We start from the raw sequence: 16,944 nt of genomic DNA, 5'->3' as shown, positions 1-16,944 counted from the left end.
TGGCAGTTTGGTCCCATTCATTATCCTCCAGGAACCTGTGGGTGGGAGACCAACAGGTAATCTCCATTAACACGGCCGAGTAGACACTCTGCCTGTGAAATGCCACCATTACATCTATGCCGCTTTGTGTCTGGAACACATATACCAGATTGAGAACTGTGCATAATGATGAAGACCTTGTGGGGAAAAAAGGACTTTAATCCATTTTGAGTTAACATTTGAGTTCACACTTTTAGTTCACGCTTTAATCCATTTTGAGTTAATGTGTGCACCCACTTTGTCTTTAGCCATCATGTTGGAAAGGTGAGCATCTCAGAAGGCAGGATTATTAGTACAAAGTGTCTTTGTGTTTAGGGAGTACTTGTGTAGAGGCCCATGTCCATTTGCTTCTTTTATACTAAATATATAAATATATGTACATAGCTATATTTCCACATCATCACATATAAATATATTTACATATGTACATGCCTATATTTAGATCTCTATAAATGCCCTTTACCTCCTAGTTCTTCCCTCTGTTTCCTTTAACTTTCCTCTTGTGCCACTATCATGTTCACCCTTCATTTGGGTTTCAGTAATTCCTCTCGGTTACATTGCCCTTGATCAAGCCCTACCAGAACTCCTACACCCTCCTTGCCAATGATTTTCAGTCCCTTGTTCCCGTGTCCCTGGGTTTAACACCCACTTCCTTTCTCCCCTGCCTCCTCTGCTTTCATTTTCCCAGGAACTGTCATCCCGTGTTTTCTCCTCCGGCTTGTTAATCCCACCTATCTTATCTAGATAGATATGCAGAAATAATAATATGCACAAACACAAGCCAGAGCAAAACAAAGCAATAATAGAAAATAATGACTCCAGAATCAACAACAAACAAAGAAAAGTCTATAAATAGTTCAAGGTCTATTTGCTGACCTTTATAAGTGTTTTCCAGTCGAGTCTGATGGGGTGGCACACATTGGCCCCACAGTCTATTTTTGTTATTCCCCAGGGGCTTTGTTGCTCTGCTCCCCTCGGTGTTCTGTTGCAAGCCCCTAGTTTCTCACCTCAGTGTGGTGGGGTCAGATCGGGCACAATTCCCTACAGTGTGCTTCCAGTGTTGTCCCCCATAATGTTATGAGTCAGTGAGGGACATTGTGTCTCATGGTGGGGCTGGCCCTATGGTCCTCTCTGTGCATTGGCTGCTCTGAGCAGAAATATTGTACTCAGGGCTTGGTGGGCCAAGATGTGCTTCACTCTTTTTTCTTCCCCCTTCATTTGTTATTGTGTGCTCTGATCAAACACCTCCCACTCGCTGAGCTGTAGCTTCAGTGCTGCCCACTAAAGTGACTTCTTCTCAGGGGAGGGGAACTGTCCACTTAGTTGGTCGTGGGGCTCATCCCTCAGACCTCTCTATTGGGTCCCTGCTTCATGCCAGCGAGTTGTGCTCTTGTCATGGAGCACGGGGTTGAAGTTTGGTCTCTCTTTCCCTGTGAAAATATGAACAACACCCTTCCCCCATTGGGAGGGTTAGTGTCCTGTTCCCCCGCTACCCATGTCTTCCCCTCCCTCCTTTTGAGTTGGCTACCCTATGTATCCCTGGGTTTAGTTTGGCCCCTGCCACATTACCTGGACCTCAACTCAGGAATGTATGTATACGGTAGCTTTTTTTCCTGTGCCCCTTTTGCATTTTTGAGCTTACCTCAGTAGACTCATGTTGTTTTTGTCCTTCTGTGCTTGGCTTTCTTTGCTCAGCACAATTTCTTCCAGTTCTTCCCATGCCATTATGTGCTTCATGCGTTCAACACTGTGTTTTAGGGATGTGTAGTACTCCATTGCATGTATGTACCACAGTTTTTTAATCCATTAGTCTCTTGATTGAAATTTGGGTTGTATTCAACTTCTTGTAATTGTGAACTGCACTGAATTGAACATTGGAACACAGATGTCTGGCTGTGGTTTGTTTCTTGCCTCTTCTGGGTATATGCCTAGTAAGGGGATTGCTGGATCATATGGTAGCTCAATTTTCACCTGTTTTAGATATCACCAAGTTGATTTCCATAATGGCTGTTCATAGCTGCACGTCCACCAGCAGTGGATGAGAGTTCCTGTCTTACCACACCCCCTCCAACACTTGTTACTTTCTGATTTCTTGAATTGGGCTCTTTGAGAGTGTTTGGTAGTAGCTCATAGTTGTTTTCGTTTGCATTTCTATTAAGGCCAGGTATCAGGAACATTTTCTCAAATATTTATTGGCCATTTGGTTTTCTGCGCTTGAGAAACTTCTGTTCATGTCCTTTGCCCACCTCCTCAGTGGGCAATTAGTGTTTTTCTTGTTGTAAGTTAGCAGAGTATTGTAGATTTTAGTAATATAGTCTTTGTCTGATGTGTCATAGCTAAAGATGTTTTCCCATTCTGTGGTCTCTCTTATTACTCTCTGGGTAAACTCTTTCGATGCACACAGTGTTTTATCTTTAGTATATCCCACTTGTCAATTTGTGCCTCCTCTGTGTTTGTGTCAGAGTTGACCCACTACCCCTTGCAACATGCCAAATCTTGCTCTTGCCCTGAAACTCACCGTGAGGAGTTCATTTCCTCAAGGGTGTGCATTTCAGTAGAAACTGCAGCTGCTGCCCCTGCTGGTGGGGTGGCAGTGGCGGAGGAGGTGGTAGTAGAGGTGGCAGTGGTTTGGGTGGTGGTAGTGAAAAGTCCTCCATGACCTGGGCAAAGAGAGAAAGCAGCAGTGAGGGCCAGGGTGGTCACACTGAGTGAGCAATGAGATGAAGGGGGCCAGGAGAGTGTGAGGGTCAGGGATCTGCGGTTAGCTGTGCAATGACCCTGAGAATTGTATGAGCCACACTACAGCGGAGGTCTGCTCCAGGAAGCCTGGGAGCTTCCACTATCGTGTGCAATGTATATATGCCTGTGTTTTAGGGACTGTTTTTTTAAAATTAATTTATTTATTTATTTACATTTTATTAGGGGCTCATACAACTCTTATCACAATCCATACATATACATATACATACATCAATTGTATAAAGCACATCCGTACATTCTTTGCCCTAATCATTTTCTTTTTTTTTTAATCTTTTTATTGGGGCTCATAAGGCTCTTATCACAATCTGTGCATACATCAAATGAGCAAAGCACCCTTATACATTCGTTGCACTCGTCACTCTCATAATTCACCTTCCACTTGGGTTCCTGGAATCAGCTTGGTTTCCCTTTTTTTCCCCCCATCCCCCTCCCTCCACGATCCCACCCCTGGTCCCTTGATAGTTTATAAATAATTATTATATCTTATCTTACACTCCCCGGCGTCTCCCCTCACCCGCCTCCCCCTTGACAATCTCCCAGAGAGGAGGTTACACATAGATCCCCGAGATCGGTTCTCCCTTTCTACATGCCCTTCCCTCCTGGTGTCGCCACTCCCACCGCTGGTGTTGAAGGGTTCGTCTGTCCTAGATTCCCTGTGCCTCCAGATCCCCACTGCACCGCTGTACATCCTCTGGTACAACCAGGTCCGCAAGGCAAGGTAGGATTGGGGTCATGATGATTGGGAGGGGAGGAAGCGTTCAGGAACTAGAGGAAGGTTTTGAGTTTCATTGTTGTTACACTGAACCCTATGTGGCCCATCTCCTCCTCACTACCCCTCTGGAAGGGGTGTTCAGCTCTCTACAGGTGGGCATTGGGTCCCCATCATGCACTCCCCCTCTTTCACGGTGATGTGATTCTCACCACCACCCCACCTTTGATGTTGGAGACCTGGTCTCCTCTGTTTTAGGGACTGTTTTAAGGGGAGAAGGGCTATGACTTGTCAGGCGTCAAGGTGCTCTAAAACAGGCAAGCATGTCAAGCACACCTATAAGTGAGGCAGACACAAAGGAACTGATGTTAGCGAGCGGAGGCAGTAAGGAGGGTTGGAAATTAGCAGGCCCTTTGACCTGGAGAAACTCTCCAGGATGGCACTGTACAGAACCAAAAAGAGGAAGACGTGGTTGACACTACAGCACTGGTTTGCCTGTGTTTAGCGATCAGGTAGGTGCCGTGAACGGAGTCCAGTGTGTTCTGCCCATTCAGCAGCCCTGGGAGCTCCCTTGCTCAGCCTGAGTACCGGGTTCTTGGTATAACCTTCCCTGTGCATTACTGGGCCTCCCCCATCGAGACTGTCCGAAAGACACAGCCTCTGCATCTCTCTCCTGACATTCCTCTCCCCTCTTCTTGCTACTGGGAAATTCCCATATGATCAAATTGGCCTCCTTCTGCAGTGACATGGAAACAGCATGGGGTGACCTGGTCCCAGGACCTCTTTCTTCTCTGCCTGGCACACCTCCCTCCAAGTCCTCAGGGAAGGCTCTGAAGGGGAAGGGGTTGGCGGTGGGACCCAGTTTTCTGCATGCTCACCTGGTGTCTCGTGATCTGCAGGTTCTGCTCCTGGACAAGATCAGAACACTGCCCACCACCCCAAGCCCCTAAGGATGGAGCAGGATGCTAGGTCAGGCAGAGGAGTGCGGCAGGATAAGGAGGAAGGGAGGGGATGAGAATACACAGGGATGGAAGGGAGGGGAGCAAAAGGAAGGGGACATCAAGCAGAGTGGAGAGCAAGGAGAAAGAGGAAGCAAAGACAGACAGAGAATGGGGAGAAATTAGCTGTGTGTTGTGGGAGAAGGAAGGAGAAAGGGGTACTGATTGCTCTGCTGCTTCGGGGTCCATCCTTCATCCATCCGTGGAATGCAAAGCAGGTACTTGGTCCCCTGTGTGTTCCTTCTGTGCTGGGCATGGGGACCTGAGCAGCCTTTGAGGTGGGGTGGGAGACAGAATTTCCCAGGAGGAAAGGCTCAGGTCACTGCAGAGCAGGGGCTGGAGGCTCTGTGGCCTCTCTTGAGAGCACCTCCCATCTCTATTCTGGTGGCCCTTCTAGAACAGTGCCTGTCTTAGTTGTCTCCTGTCTGAGGAACCAAACCACCTTCGACTACCCATGCTCTTCTGAAGTTCCATGCAGGATGACTCCATGTGGTGTTGGGGGGGGGGAGCGGTGCCTCTTGTCTCCTCACCCATCACTGCCCCCAGCCTTCACCTCTCCACACCTGCCGGGGATGCTCTCTGCTCACTGCAGGTGAGTCACTTCTGAGTCAGGGAGCCCCGCTTTCTTTGCCAGCAAGGCCCACCTCTTGCAATTGAGACAGTGGGACAAATGTCATCATACAGCTGACCCTGGGCCCAGCGCTTAGCATGGGGCAGGAAATCCCCAGTGACAGCCTGGGAGAGATCAGGGGAGTCTCTTTGAGCAAGGAGGCCCCATCAGGGAACAGAGGCAGGAAGGCTGCTTTCACCATGACTCCCTGGTCAGGAGGGACTTTCCCATTTCAGGCGGCAGTATTTGGTTCAAGGCAGCCTCCCTGCAGAATCTGGTCACATTGTGCACACCCCTGGTCCTAGGGAGGGAAGGAGAGGGGGCCTGCTTTCCGGAGCTCATTCAGGGGTGGCCATTCCAGAGATGGCTGAGTGAAGAGGGGTGAGAAACAGGGGAGCAGGGAGTAGGGAGTAGGTCTGAGGAGTGCAGGGAAACCTCTATATAGAGCAGAGAGACAGAGAGGAATGGGCAGGGAAAGTTATTCTCCCAGAGGACGGAGAGTGCAACCTCCCAATGACAGGCACTGTCAGGGGGAGCTGAGGACACCAGGGACTGACTGTCCCTGGAAGGTTGGCAGTGGTTCCCACTGACCTTGTTATTGCTGTTAGTCAGCGTGGAGTGGACTGTGACTCGTGGCAGCCCTGTGGATGGGATGCATTCATGCACCCCATAGGGTGTCCACAAGTGTGACCTTGCAGAAACAGAGTGCCAGGATCGTCCTCTGAGGTGCCCCTGGCTGTGTTCAGACTGCCAAATTTTGGGCTCCTAGTTGGGGGTGTAGTCGTGTACCTCACCCAGTGACTCCTCACTGACCTTATGTTGGGAGCCTGGTCTGAGTAAGTGTCACACAGCGGGCCTCCTTCCAGCCTTCTCTCGTTGAGCTTCAGCACTTCCATTTTTCCAAGTTCCCCTTCTGACTTTATCTAATCAGAGAAAAAAAGGCAAGAGACCTACATAAATGGATAATTGTTCCATACTTATTGGCTAGGAAGGTTCAATATTGTAAAAAAGTTCATTACTACCCAAAGTAACGTGCAAGTATAATGTAATTCTCATCCAGATTTCCGCATCATGCTTTAGAGAAATGAAATATGCCCCCCTTGTTTTTTGTCGAAAGGAAAGAAACCTAGGGTGAACACAGCACTACTGAAGGAGACCAAAGTAGGAGACTTCTCATGTCCCAACCTCAAAAGTTACTACACGGTCACAGTAGTCAAAACAGCCTGGCACTTGTACAAGATTAGACACGTTGACTGTTGTAACAGAATAGAGAACCCAGAAACCAATCCCAATCTATCCACTGACAGACAATTGGTTTTTTAAGAAAGGGCTAAAATGTATTAAATAGGTAAAAGACAGTTGTTGTTTTTTAAACAAGTGATGCTGGCAGAATTGAATATCAATAGACAGAAGAATGAAACAGGACCAATGCATCAGTCAGTATACAAAAATGAACTCAAAGGGCAGAAGAAGGAACCAATCACAATGACCAACGTATAACACACACACACACACACACCAAAATGGGGATGGACAACAGAAACATGAGTAGAAGAAGACAGCAATTGAATTGAACATAATAATAATTTCTAATTTGTTAAGGGTTCATGAGGGTGGGAGGGTGGGGTAAGGAGGGAAAAATAGGAGCTAATAGTAAGGGTTCATATAGAAAGAAAATGTTTAAAAATGATGGTGGCAACATATGTACAAATATGCTTGATAGATTTGATCCTGGGAAACTCTGGTATTTCTTCCTTGGAGGCAAGAGATACTCACTCTCACTACTGCACTCCCTTAGAGATGTACTACTGACAAGACACATAGTGCTATGCCCTGGGAGCTGGAGAAGCCACATGTACCTACCCTGATGCAGCCTTGAAGCTGGAGAAGCTACATGGTGACCTCTAACAGCGCTCAGATGCTTACAACACCACTGGATCAAAAGACTTTCTACCCACTGGTCTGTGAACATCCTGTATTTGGCATCATTGCATGTGTTTTGTGAGTCTGAAGAGGATTTTATAGATTGGTATCAGACATATGGGCTAATATAAGACTTATGGTCTTGGCCTGGACTGGGTTGAGATGCTTTCTTCATGTACAATTACCCTTTATATCGAACTCACACTTATACACAAATGAGCTTCTATGGTTTTGTTTCTCTAATCTACCCAGACTAACATAACAATGTAAGATAGTTACAAGACTAAAATTCAATACTAAATACAAATATACATGCATAGAGCCCCATTCCCATCTATCCCTTTCATCCTGTCCTCAACAATTTTTAAAATTTTGATAAATATTTAAAAAACAAAGTAGTGGTCAGTTCAACATTGCCATGTTTCATTCATTGATATTAATTATATTTGTCATATTGTCTAACTATCACCATTATTCACTTCTCAATTTTTAATTATCCTATACAGAGGCTCAGTGTCCCCTTCTGAGTCAATAAACCAGCTCCTGAGTCAATACTAAACCACCTGCCATCCTGTCTATCTCACTTCACAGCAAGCCTACAGGAGAGAGTAGAACTGCCCCCAATGGATTTTGGAGACTGTAAATCTTTACTTGAGTAGAATGCCTCCTTTTTTTCCTGTGGAGGGGCTGATAGTTTCAAACTGCAGACATTGCGGTTCACAGCCCAACTTGTAGCCCATTATGCCACTAGGATTCTGGGTCTGCCTACAAGTTACCACTAGTAATCTTAATTTTATATGCACTTACCTATTTTAGATATTTCAGATAAGAGGAAGTGTAATATTAGTCCTTTTATGACTGCATTATTTCATTCAGTATCATATTTTCAAAATTCATTCATGTGTGGCATGCGTTAGAATTTCATTTTTCTTTGTACCTAAGTAATATTCCATAGCAACAAACACCACATCACAAGCTCCAATTTTACTAACATGTTATAAAATGATAATAACCAAGGTAGTGTGTTGCTGCTCTCATGATATAAAAATAGATCTATGGAATAGAATTGCAAGTCAAGAAATAAACTTGCACACCTGTGACCAAATGTTCATTGACAAGTGTACTAAATCCCTGCAAATGGGCAAAGAATTGTCATTTCAATAAGTTGTGCTGGGGCATCTAGATTTCCACCAATAAAGGAAAGAACCCAGACCCATACCTCACACCATAAATGAATATTGCTTTGAAACTGATCAAACACATAAATATAAGATCTAAAATTACATTTTAAATCCCTATGGTAAATAAAATTATATCACTTATTTTCAAAAGAATTATTTATTGATAATTAAGTGGGTGGTTTACATTTTTAGATCATCAATTTTGTATTCAACAACTTAAACGACTTATCAAACTCCCAATATTTGGCCTGTCCCACTTAGATTTCTTCTTTACCTCTTGTAGAATACTATCTTCCTCTTCACCCATAGTAATACCTGTCTACCCTCTAGTCCATTGCTTTACCTTCTCTCCCCACCACACAACCGCCCACCCCCAATATCCATCAAACATTGTTTCATTTGCTATGAAACCTTTCTCTATTTTTCCTTTGTGATAGTGGTCTCATACAGCATTTGTCCTTCAGTGACTGACTAACTTTACTCAACAAAATATACTCTAAGGCTATACATGCCATGAGGTGCATCACAGTTTCATCATTCTTTATTGATGCATATTATTCTATTATTAATCCAGTCTTCCAATGAAGGGCTTTTCACTTGTTTCCATTTCCTTGCTATTGTGAACGTGGCTGCAGTCCACATGGGGGTGCATACAACTGTGCTTTGACTCTTCCTTATTTAGGGTATGCAGATGGACCCAGAAAAGAGATAAATGGGTCCTATGGTATTACTATTTTCAGTTGTTTGAGGAAGCACGATCTCGCTTTCTACAGTGGTTGCACATTTTCACAGTCTCAATAGCAGTGTATGAGGGTTCCAATCTCTCCACACCCTCTCCAGCATGTGTTACTTTCTGTTTTTATGAAAATTGCTACCATTGCCAATGTAAGGTTCTATCTCATTGTTGCTTTGATTTGCTTCTTTCAGTTGGCTAGTGCGCAGAAGCATTTCTTCATATGTCTCTTGGCTAGCTGGATAGTCATGTCACATTTATTAACAAATGTAGCTTACTTGTGACTTACATTTCACTTTCTTGATTCATCTCTTAGGGGTTTCTATATTATATCGTCTTTTCTAAATTCGGAGAGAAAGCATTTTTGTTTTACTCTTTCATATCTGCCTTCAAGTTTATTAAGTTCTACCCTTTTTTATTATTTTTTCTTGCCCTTAGTAGGAAGACACAGTATTTTATCATGTTAATAAAAGTTTCACAGTCTTCATCTAGCATCTGGTTTTAATTAACAATTGGTATTTATAAATTCAATCAAGATTACAATATCCAATACACTGATTTGCTTGGAAAACATCCGAATTTGCCATTGTTGGGGACTTTAATGAATGCCATCACACCCATTCAACCCATGTTCAGAGAAAAGATGTTTCAAGAAGAGCAAACTGCACGACTGAAGGAAATATATTCCTATTGTAAATGTATATGAACTTAATCAATGTGATTAAGGTTCAGTTTAGAAACAAGTAGGACTAGAAAGAACATGACTTTGAAATAACATATAGCTCCTTTCAAATCCTACCTGTTTCACTTACTGCTCATATGATTTTAGGCTAGCGTTCACTCTCTCTGAATCCTATCCCATCATGCAGTAAACAAAGGAGTTGTTTGCGAAGTATTTCCATTTCATTCTTGGGTGAGGCACCTGGTCAGAATCCACTTCTTGACCCCTTGGTTTGGGCAGGTCCATGCATCTGACTGGTTCTAGTCAATGCGTTGTAAGTAGTACATGCCATTTCTGGAATAGAATATGCTTGTTGGTTGGAGATCTGCTTGAGTCCCCTTTCCCTCTGGCCTAGTGATACACTCAATTTTCAAGAAGGTGACTATTCTGTTTATTTGGGACGCTGAGTCATTCCAACGAGCATAGCCAGACCTCAGTATACTCCATTCTGTAATGGGCATGCACCTGCCATGGCCACAGCATAGCCCTAATCTATATTGCACCTAAATATCATCTACAAATTCAAGTTATACCTTCTCTTGATGCCTTGGATTTTAAATAACTCATATTATTATCACAAAGACGTTGAGCTAGCTGAGTGCTTGGCATATGCTACATTAAACCTACTCCTGGTGAGTGGTTTCTTATTCATAGCAAGCAACATACAGTACAGTGCACCACAATTGCTCGATATTGTTGCTAAGGCTGTAATCCATACAAAGCACAGTGTCACATCTTTCTCCCATGGAGGGGAAGTTGGATTCAAATCACCAACCATTCAGTTCATAGCCGAGAGCTTAACTACTAAGCCACAACGGTTCATCTCACATATAATAAGAACTCAAAATTGCAATTATAGTTATTAAATAATAATAGCCCATACTGTCAAATACGTGTGAAAAAAATTGGTAGGTTGAGAAACACTAATTCTACTCATTCTGAAACGATATTGTATTTGACTTTCAATGCTGTTGTTTTTCAGTGTCATTGAGTCCTTTCCTTGAATAGTGAGTACTTACTCTGGCTATAGACAATACTTCACAATGAATTGCATTGATACCCTTATTCTGACTATCTTGATATTGAAAGATAGCTGAAGAATTTAAAAATGGAAAATTAAAGCGGGAGAGAGAATGACTAGTGAAATAATATAAAATGAGTTCAGGGGCAAAAAGTAAATTCTTAATGACAAAAGAAGAGCTTATAATTATTAGTCAGTATATATTCTACTGAGGTAAGTAAAGAAAGGGACAAGGTAGTGAAGCTGTAACTTGAATAGTTTCCTAAATTATTTCTCGAAGAACACTATTGTTTCAAATAATATTTAGAAAAGCATTCCATTTCCATGTACATTGGGGAAACTACTCAATTCTTTTAATTAGTGTCGCATCGTACCATGTTGTGTGAGGATTTCTACAGTGTGGAGCTCCTTTTACCTTCAGGTCTGTAGGGACCACATTTCTGTACCGTAGAGGACATTTTGGCTGTTGCTGTCTCTCAGACCTAGTACTTTGTAGAGCAAGCCTGGATGCTAAAAGGTGAGGGAAAAGAAGTGGATTATTAAGTTACGTACAGAATAAAAAGTCACAAGTCACAATATTTTTACTGTCTATTAAACCCTCTTTGTAGCCTATATACATATAAGTATAATCTTATTTACTTGACTTTTTCCTTAAATACCACTTTCATGATGTTGCAAATAAGATAATCACTATCATTTTACCTACAGTAATATGTTTTCCTAAATGAATGACCATTTTCCGCTTGAACAAAAGCAAGTTTTCAAAAAGTTGAAGCCATGCTTAGAAAATAATGGATGGGGGAGGGGAATAGAAACAAATGGTACCTGGCTTGGCTACTTTAATCCATTTGGAGATTTTATGCACAAAAATATTTTGGTACCACTTCCAAAGGTCCTTTGTCAATCTGCAGGCACAAAATTACTTTAAATGACAAATAAATTCAGGATCTTCACATCCTAACACTTTTATTGAATTTTGAATTCTTTAAAAGTTCTCTCTTCTCTTCTCTTCTCATGTCTTCTCTTCTCTGTCTCTCTCTCTCTCTACTTCCTTCACAACCTGCCCTTTGCTATTTCTCTAAGCATATATTTCGATGTTTCTTGGGAAAAGACATTAAAGGTATGAAGAAAAACTTTGTAAAATCACTCAAATTCAACTCAAACTCACTGCCATCCAGTTGATTCCACGCATTGGCCAGGGAAAAACTTTAGAGCAGTGTAAAACCACACCCGTGGGTTTCCAAGTGTGTGATTCTTTACGGAAGTAGAAAGCCTCATCTTTCTCATGTGGAGTGTCTGGTGGTTTCGAACTGCTAACCTTTTGGTTAGCTACACAACACGTAACCAATATGTGACTCGGGTTCTCTATAGAATCACTAGAGACATAAATAATTTTTATTAAAATGTTTTCTTTGTGTCTTTAACAAAACCAATATCAGAGGAGCGGCAGAGACACTTCTCACAGGACACAGTAAGCACAGTAACTGCAAGGTCAGTTACTATGAAAGGGCGATCGGCAACAGTAGATTTTATCATGGAAGCATGAGAAGAACAGGCCTCCACGCACAAATACACTAATGATCATTGATAATTGATCGACAAGTTCGGGAACAACACCTTTCCTTACAAAAGAGCAGACCCGAACTCATTGCCATCAAGTCGATTCCAACTCATTGGGACTACAGAACTGGACAGAATTACCGGTGTGGGTTTCTGAGACTGTAAATCTTTCTCTCGAAATGCAAGTGGTCCCACTAATCCACCAAGGCTCCTTTACACTTCTCCAGACGTGGTGTCTTCTATGTTCATTGCCCTCTCTGTGGATCCCTGGTTGTGCGTTGCCAAGCTAACCCCAAAGTCAGTGTTCGAAATCAACAAACACCCTGTGGGAGAACGATGAGTCTTTCCGCTGTCCCAAAGACTTTCTGCCACAGAACTCCATGAAGCCAGTTCTATCCTGTCCTCTAAGTTCATTAAGAGTCAGAATTAACTCGATTGTAGTGAGTTTGAGGAGTTTTGCTTTGTTTCTCCGGTTAACACCTGTACTAATCATAGCTTCTGGGTAACCAGCATAATGTCACATTTTTTTCTGTCAGACATCCAAAAGCAGACGCAGTCAGAAGTCTCCGAACTCCACTAAACCACCTCTCAAGTTCCCCATATTTCCCAGGTCTTGCCTCCCTGGTCTCTGGGTAGCAACTTTTTGATCAATCAATTGCATAAACAAAAGCTGGTGGATTGGAGCCAAAGTTTAATTACAAAGTTAAGTGCCTACGGCAGAGAACAGATCATTCTAAAAGCTTCATTCACCTCAGCACTCTATCTCCTCTGAAGGCAATGCCCAACTACAGTTCAGAAGTTTGGTAACAGCCTGACTGGGCGGGCCTTGCACGTAATCAAAATAGTCAAATGATCACGATATGCAGGCGACCAGTGGCTGTAAGGTTCTACGTCCTTACCTGTCCTTCCTTCCTGAGGGACAGCCACCTCAAGCTTCAGTAACTGTCGGACTTCACACTGAGAGGACTGAGCCTGAGCCAGCCTGGAGGTCATCGAGTGAGCCAGCCTGGAGTTCATCGAGGGAGTTTGAGGCTGAGCTTCCCACATATGAGCAGTCAGTCAGCCGAGCGTCAGCAGCACCTGAAGAAAGATCCACGAGCAAGCAAGTTTCGGGGGTTCACCATGCTCTTATGATTGGAATAGCTGGCCCTTCATGCGATCAGAGTTGTCAAATGACTACAGATCACATGGCTGCAGGTGGATGCTGACAGGACCAGAGTTGTGCAGATCACAGGATTCCCGGGGTAAGGAAAAAAATGATAGAATCACGTGAGCCTCTAGGTGCCTGCATGAGTGTACACGCAAAACTCCCCTTCCTGGGAGAGCCAGGGTGCCTCCTGGAGGTCGGGTTCTATGATATTAAGACTTTACTGATCTCTATGGTTCTGGAAACCACTGTGTCACCTGAAGTTGCCCGTGTTACTCAGCTACCCCTTGACCGAGGTGCCTCCTAGGAACTTCCCACAGCATAGAAACTTGGGTCTTGCCCCACCTCTCCTTCATGTGCCCGTTGTATGTGTTTTATTTAAGAACTCTTTAATTTTAATGCATAAAATCACAACACAAGAAAAGAAAAGAAAACACCGACTCACTATCATACAGTTAAGGGCAACTCATAGTGTGTCCATTAGACAGGGTAGAACTATACTTGTGAGTTTCTGAGACTATAGTTCATGATGGTAGTAAAAAGTTCCATCTAAATTCCTCTCTAAAACTATAACGGTTATCTTAGTGTAAGGACCACCGAAAGGCTCTTTGCAGTGGGTGTGTATAAGGGTCGATGATTACATCTTGTCTATGGAAGCCCCAGGAGACCTGCTTGCATCGTAGTTATGTGTTGGGCTGCCAGCAGACACTCTGCGGGAGAAAGATGGGACTATCTACTCCTGTTAACAGTTACCCCTTAACAGTTAGTCTTGAACACTCAACAGGGAAGTTCTACACTCTCCTCTAGGGGCGCTATGAGTTGACATCAACTTGATGGCAGTGAGTTTGGGTCTTTTGCTTTGAGTGAGAAGTCCTGATGCTGTAGACGGTTACGTGTTGGAATACTAATTGCAAGGTCAGCAGTTTAAAAATACCAGCCATTCCTCGGTATGAAAATGAAGCTTTATACTACCATCTTGGAAACCCACAGGGTTTGTGTGGTAGTCACATAATCAGTTGTCATTTTGAGACTTAAGAGAGAAGGGATGGAGTGAAGCCTGGCAATCAGGTCGCTGCTTAATGAGCTCATTTGGAGGTGCCATGGAGATAAATAGCTCGCTGGAGGCAGGACACTCACACACTCCCTGAGAGACAGTCTTGTTGACAAGCCACATGGAGAGAGGCTGATGGACCCAGAGCCCTGGAGCTCAGGAGTCACGTGGAAACCCATGCCAGCGCTGATATGCTTCCACCACCATTGGACCCTCAAGATTTTCCCGTCACTGGCCTGAGACCATCCTGCATTCGGCGTCGATGCATATGTTGCGTGAGTCTAAAGAGGAATTTTTAGATTGGTATCAGATATATGGGCTAATATCAGACTTACAGATTTGATCTGGACTTGGCTGGGATGTTTCCTCAGTATTCAATTGCTCTTGCATATAACGCTCTTTTTCATACTCATATGAGTGTCTCTGGATTTGTTTCTCTAGACATTCCAGACTAATGCAGTTTGTTCTTTGGAAAGGAAACTGAAAGCCATGACTTTGGACTTTGAAAGGAAATTGAAGTATTAGTTCGTTTGTCAATTTTTAGCATTCTTAGTCCTGAGAGGTTTATGTGTCCTGGATTCCCTGTGTTGTGAGCTCTTATCTGTAGAACTGGGGTCATGATGGTGTGAGTGTGTGTGTGTATGTGTGTGTGTGTGTGTGTGTTGGGGGGAATGAGGCATTAAAGAACTAGAGTAAAGTTGTATGTTTCATTAGTGCTATACTACACCCTGACTGTTTCGTCTCTTCCTTGTGACCCTTCTGTGAAACGATGTCCAATTATGTATAAATGGGCTTTGGGTTTCCACACTACACTCCCCCTCATTCACATTAATATGATTTTTTGTTCTGGGTCTTTAATGCCTGATACCTGAACTCATCAACACCTCATGATCACACAGGCCGGTGTGCTTCTTCCATGTGGGCTTTGTGACTTCTCAGCTAGATGACCAGTTGTTTATCTTCAAGCCTCAGGACCAATAATGAGAGTAGCAATTCCAGGAGGGTAAGGGGAAGATGGGGGAGAAAGGAGGAACCCATCACAATGGTCTACATATAACCCCATTCCCAGGCGGACGGACAACAGAAAAGTGGGTGATGGAAAGAGCAGTTGGTATAAGACATGAAAAAACTGTATAAATTATCAAGGATTCATGAGGGATGGAGGGTGGGGGAAGGGGTTTAATGAGCTGATACCGAGGGCTCAAGTAGAAAGGAAATGTTTTGAAAATGATGATGGCAACATATGTACCAACGTGCTTGACACTTGGATGTATGTATGGATTGTGATGAGAACTGTAAGAGCTCCCAATAAAATTATTTTTTTAAATTTAACATTTTATACAGTGATACTATGTGACCAAAATCCAAATTATAAGTATTGCTATTGAGTCCATTCCAACTCAAAGCGACCCTGCAGGCAGGATAGAGCCACCAGGTAGGTCTCCAAGACTGTTTACAGACACTTTACAGGAATACCAAGCTGTGTCTTTCTCTCGCTGCACAGCAGCTGGAATCAAAGCGCTGATCCTGTAGTGAGCAGCCCAACGCATAACCCACTATGGCACCAGGGCTCTTTTACCATGTGACAGGCACTTTGAAAAAGTTAGCCATTTCATACCGGCGACTTTATGGAGGGTGCACTTGTAGTACTCACATTTTACACATGAGGAACTTGAAGCACTGGGGCGAGCACCATAGCTTCTGTGTTCTCTTCCTGGGGGTGAACATGGGGCGGGCCGTGATGGAAGAACTCATTGTTCTTAGTGTGGAGCTAGGATTTAGTGCGAGCCCAAAACCCATTCCTGGATCTATGCTTTTATTGTTTTTGTTTTGTATCTGCTTTGGCTCCCTTTCAAAACCTTCCTGTTAATTTATTGTAGACAGTGTTCGCAATCAGTCCCCTGGGGCATGATGATCTTTCATTAATATCATCTGATCAGCCCCTGGTACTGATTTTTAAAGCCCTGTTAAGTGAGGGATATTAGGCTAATGTAGGCTAACTCTATATCACAGTACATGAATTCACTTGTACAGTATCAATCCTTTCATGGCCAGATGCTGTTTACACAAACAATGGGAGTGAATTGTCAGGGAAATTTTCCAATAACATTCACTGAGAATGTCAAAATTGACTATATTAATACTCTCCATGAACCTCCTTAGAAAGAACAGAAAAGGGGAAAACAGAAAATATAAATTTTACTTTTGGAAAAATCCCATTTCAGAAGCACCACTATTGCTGATTTTGGGGGATATTGTAGCTTTGTCTGCATGTCTAAAATAAATTGGAAGTGGTGTTTCTGGTTTGTCATCTTAGGCAATACAAGGGGTGAGACTCTTTGTCCAGATGCCTTCATGAGTATAATGATAAGCTTATAGGATATTTCTCATCAATGTGACCCTTGTGACCTTATGCATCTGGAAGTCTGAAAATCACATTAATGTGGAAACCAAAAAAACATGAATAATTTTCAATCAAGGATATTCAAAT

Source organism: Tenrec ecaudatus, chromosome X (genome assembly GCF_050624435.1).
Source record: "Tenrec ecaudatus isolate mTenEca1 chromosome X, mTenEca1.hap1, whole genome shotgun sequence".
In the NCBI taxonomy this organism is placed as follows: Eukaryota; Metazoa; Chordata; class Mammalia; order Afrosoricida; family Tenrecidae; genus Tenrec; species Tenrec ecaudatus.
Note: the sequence above shows the minus strand (reverse complement) of the source record.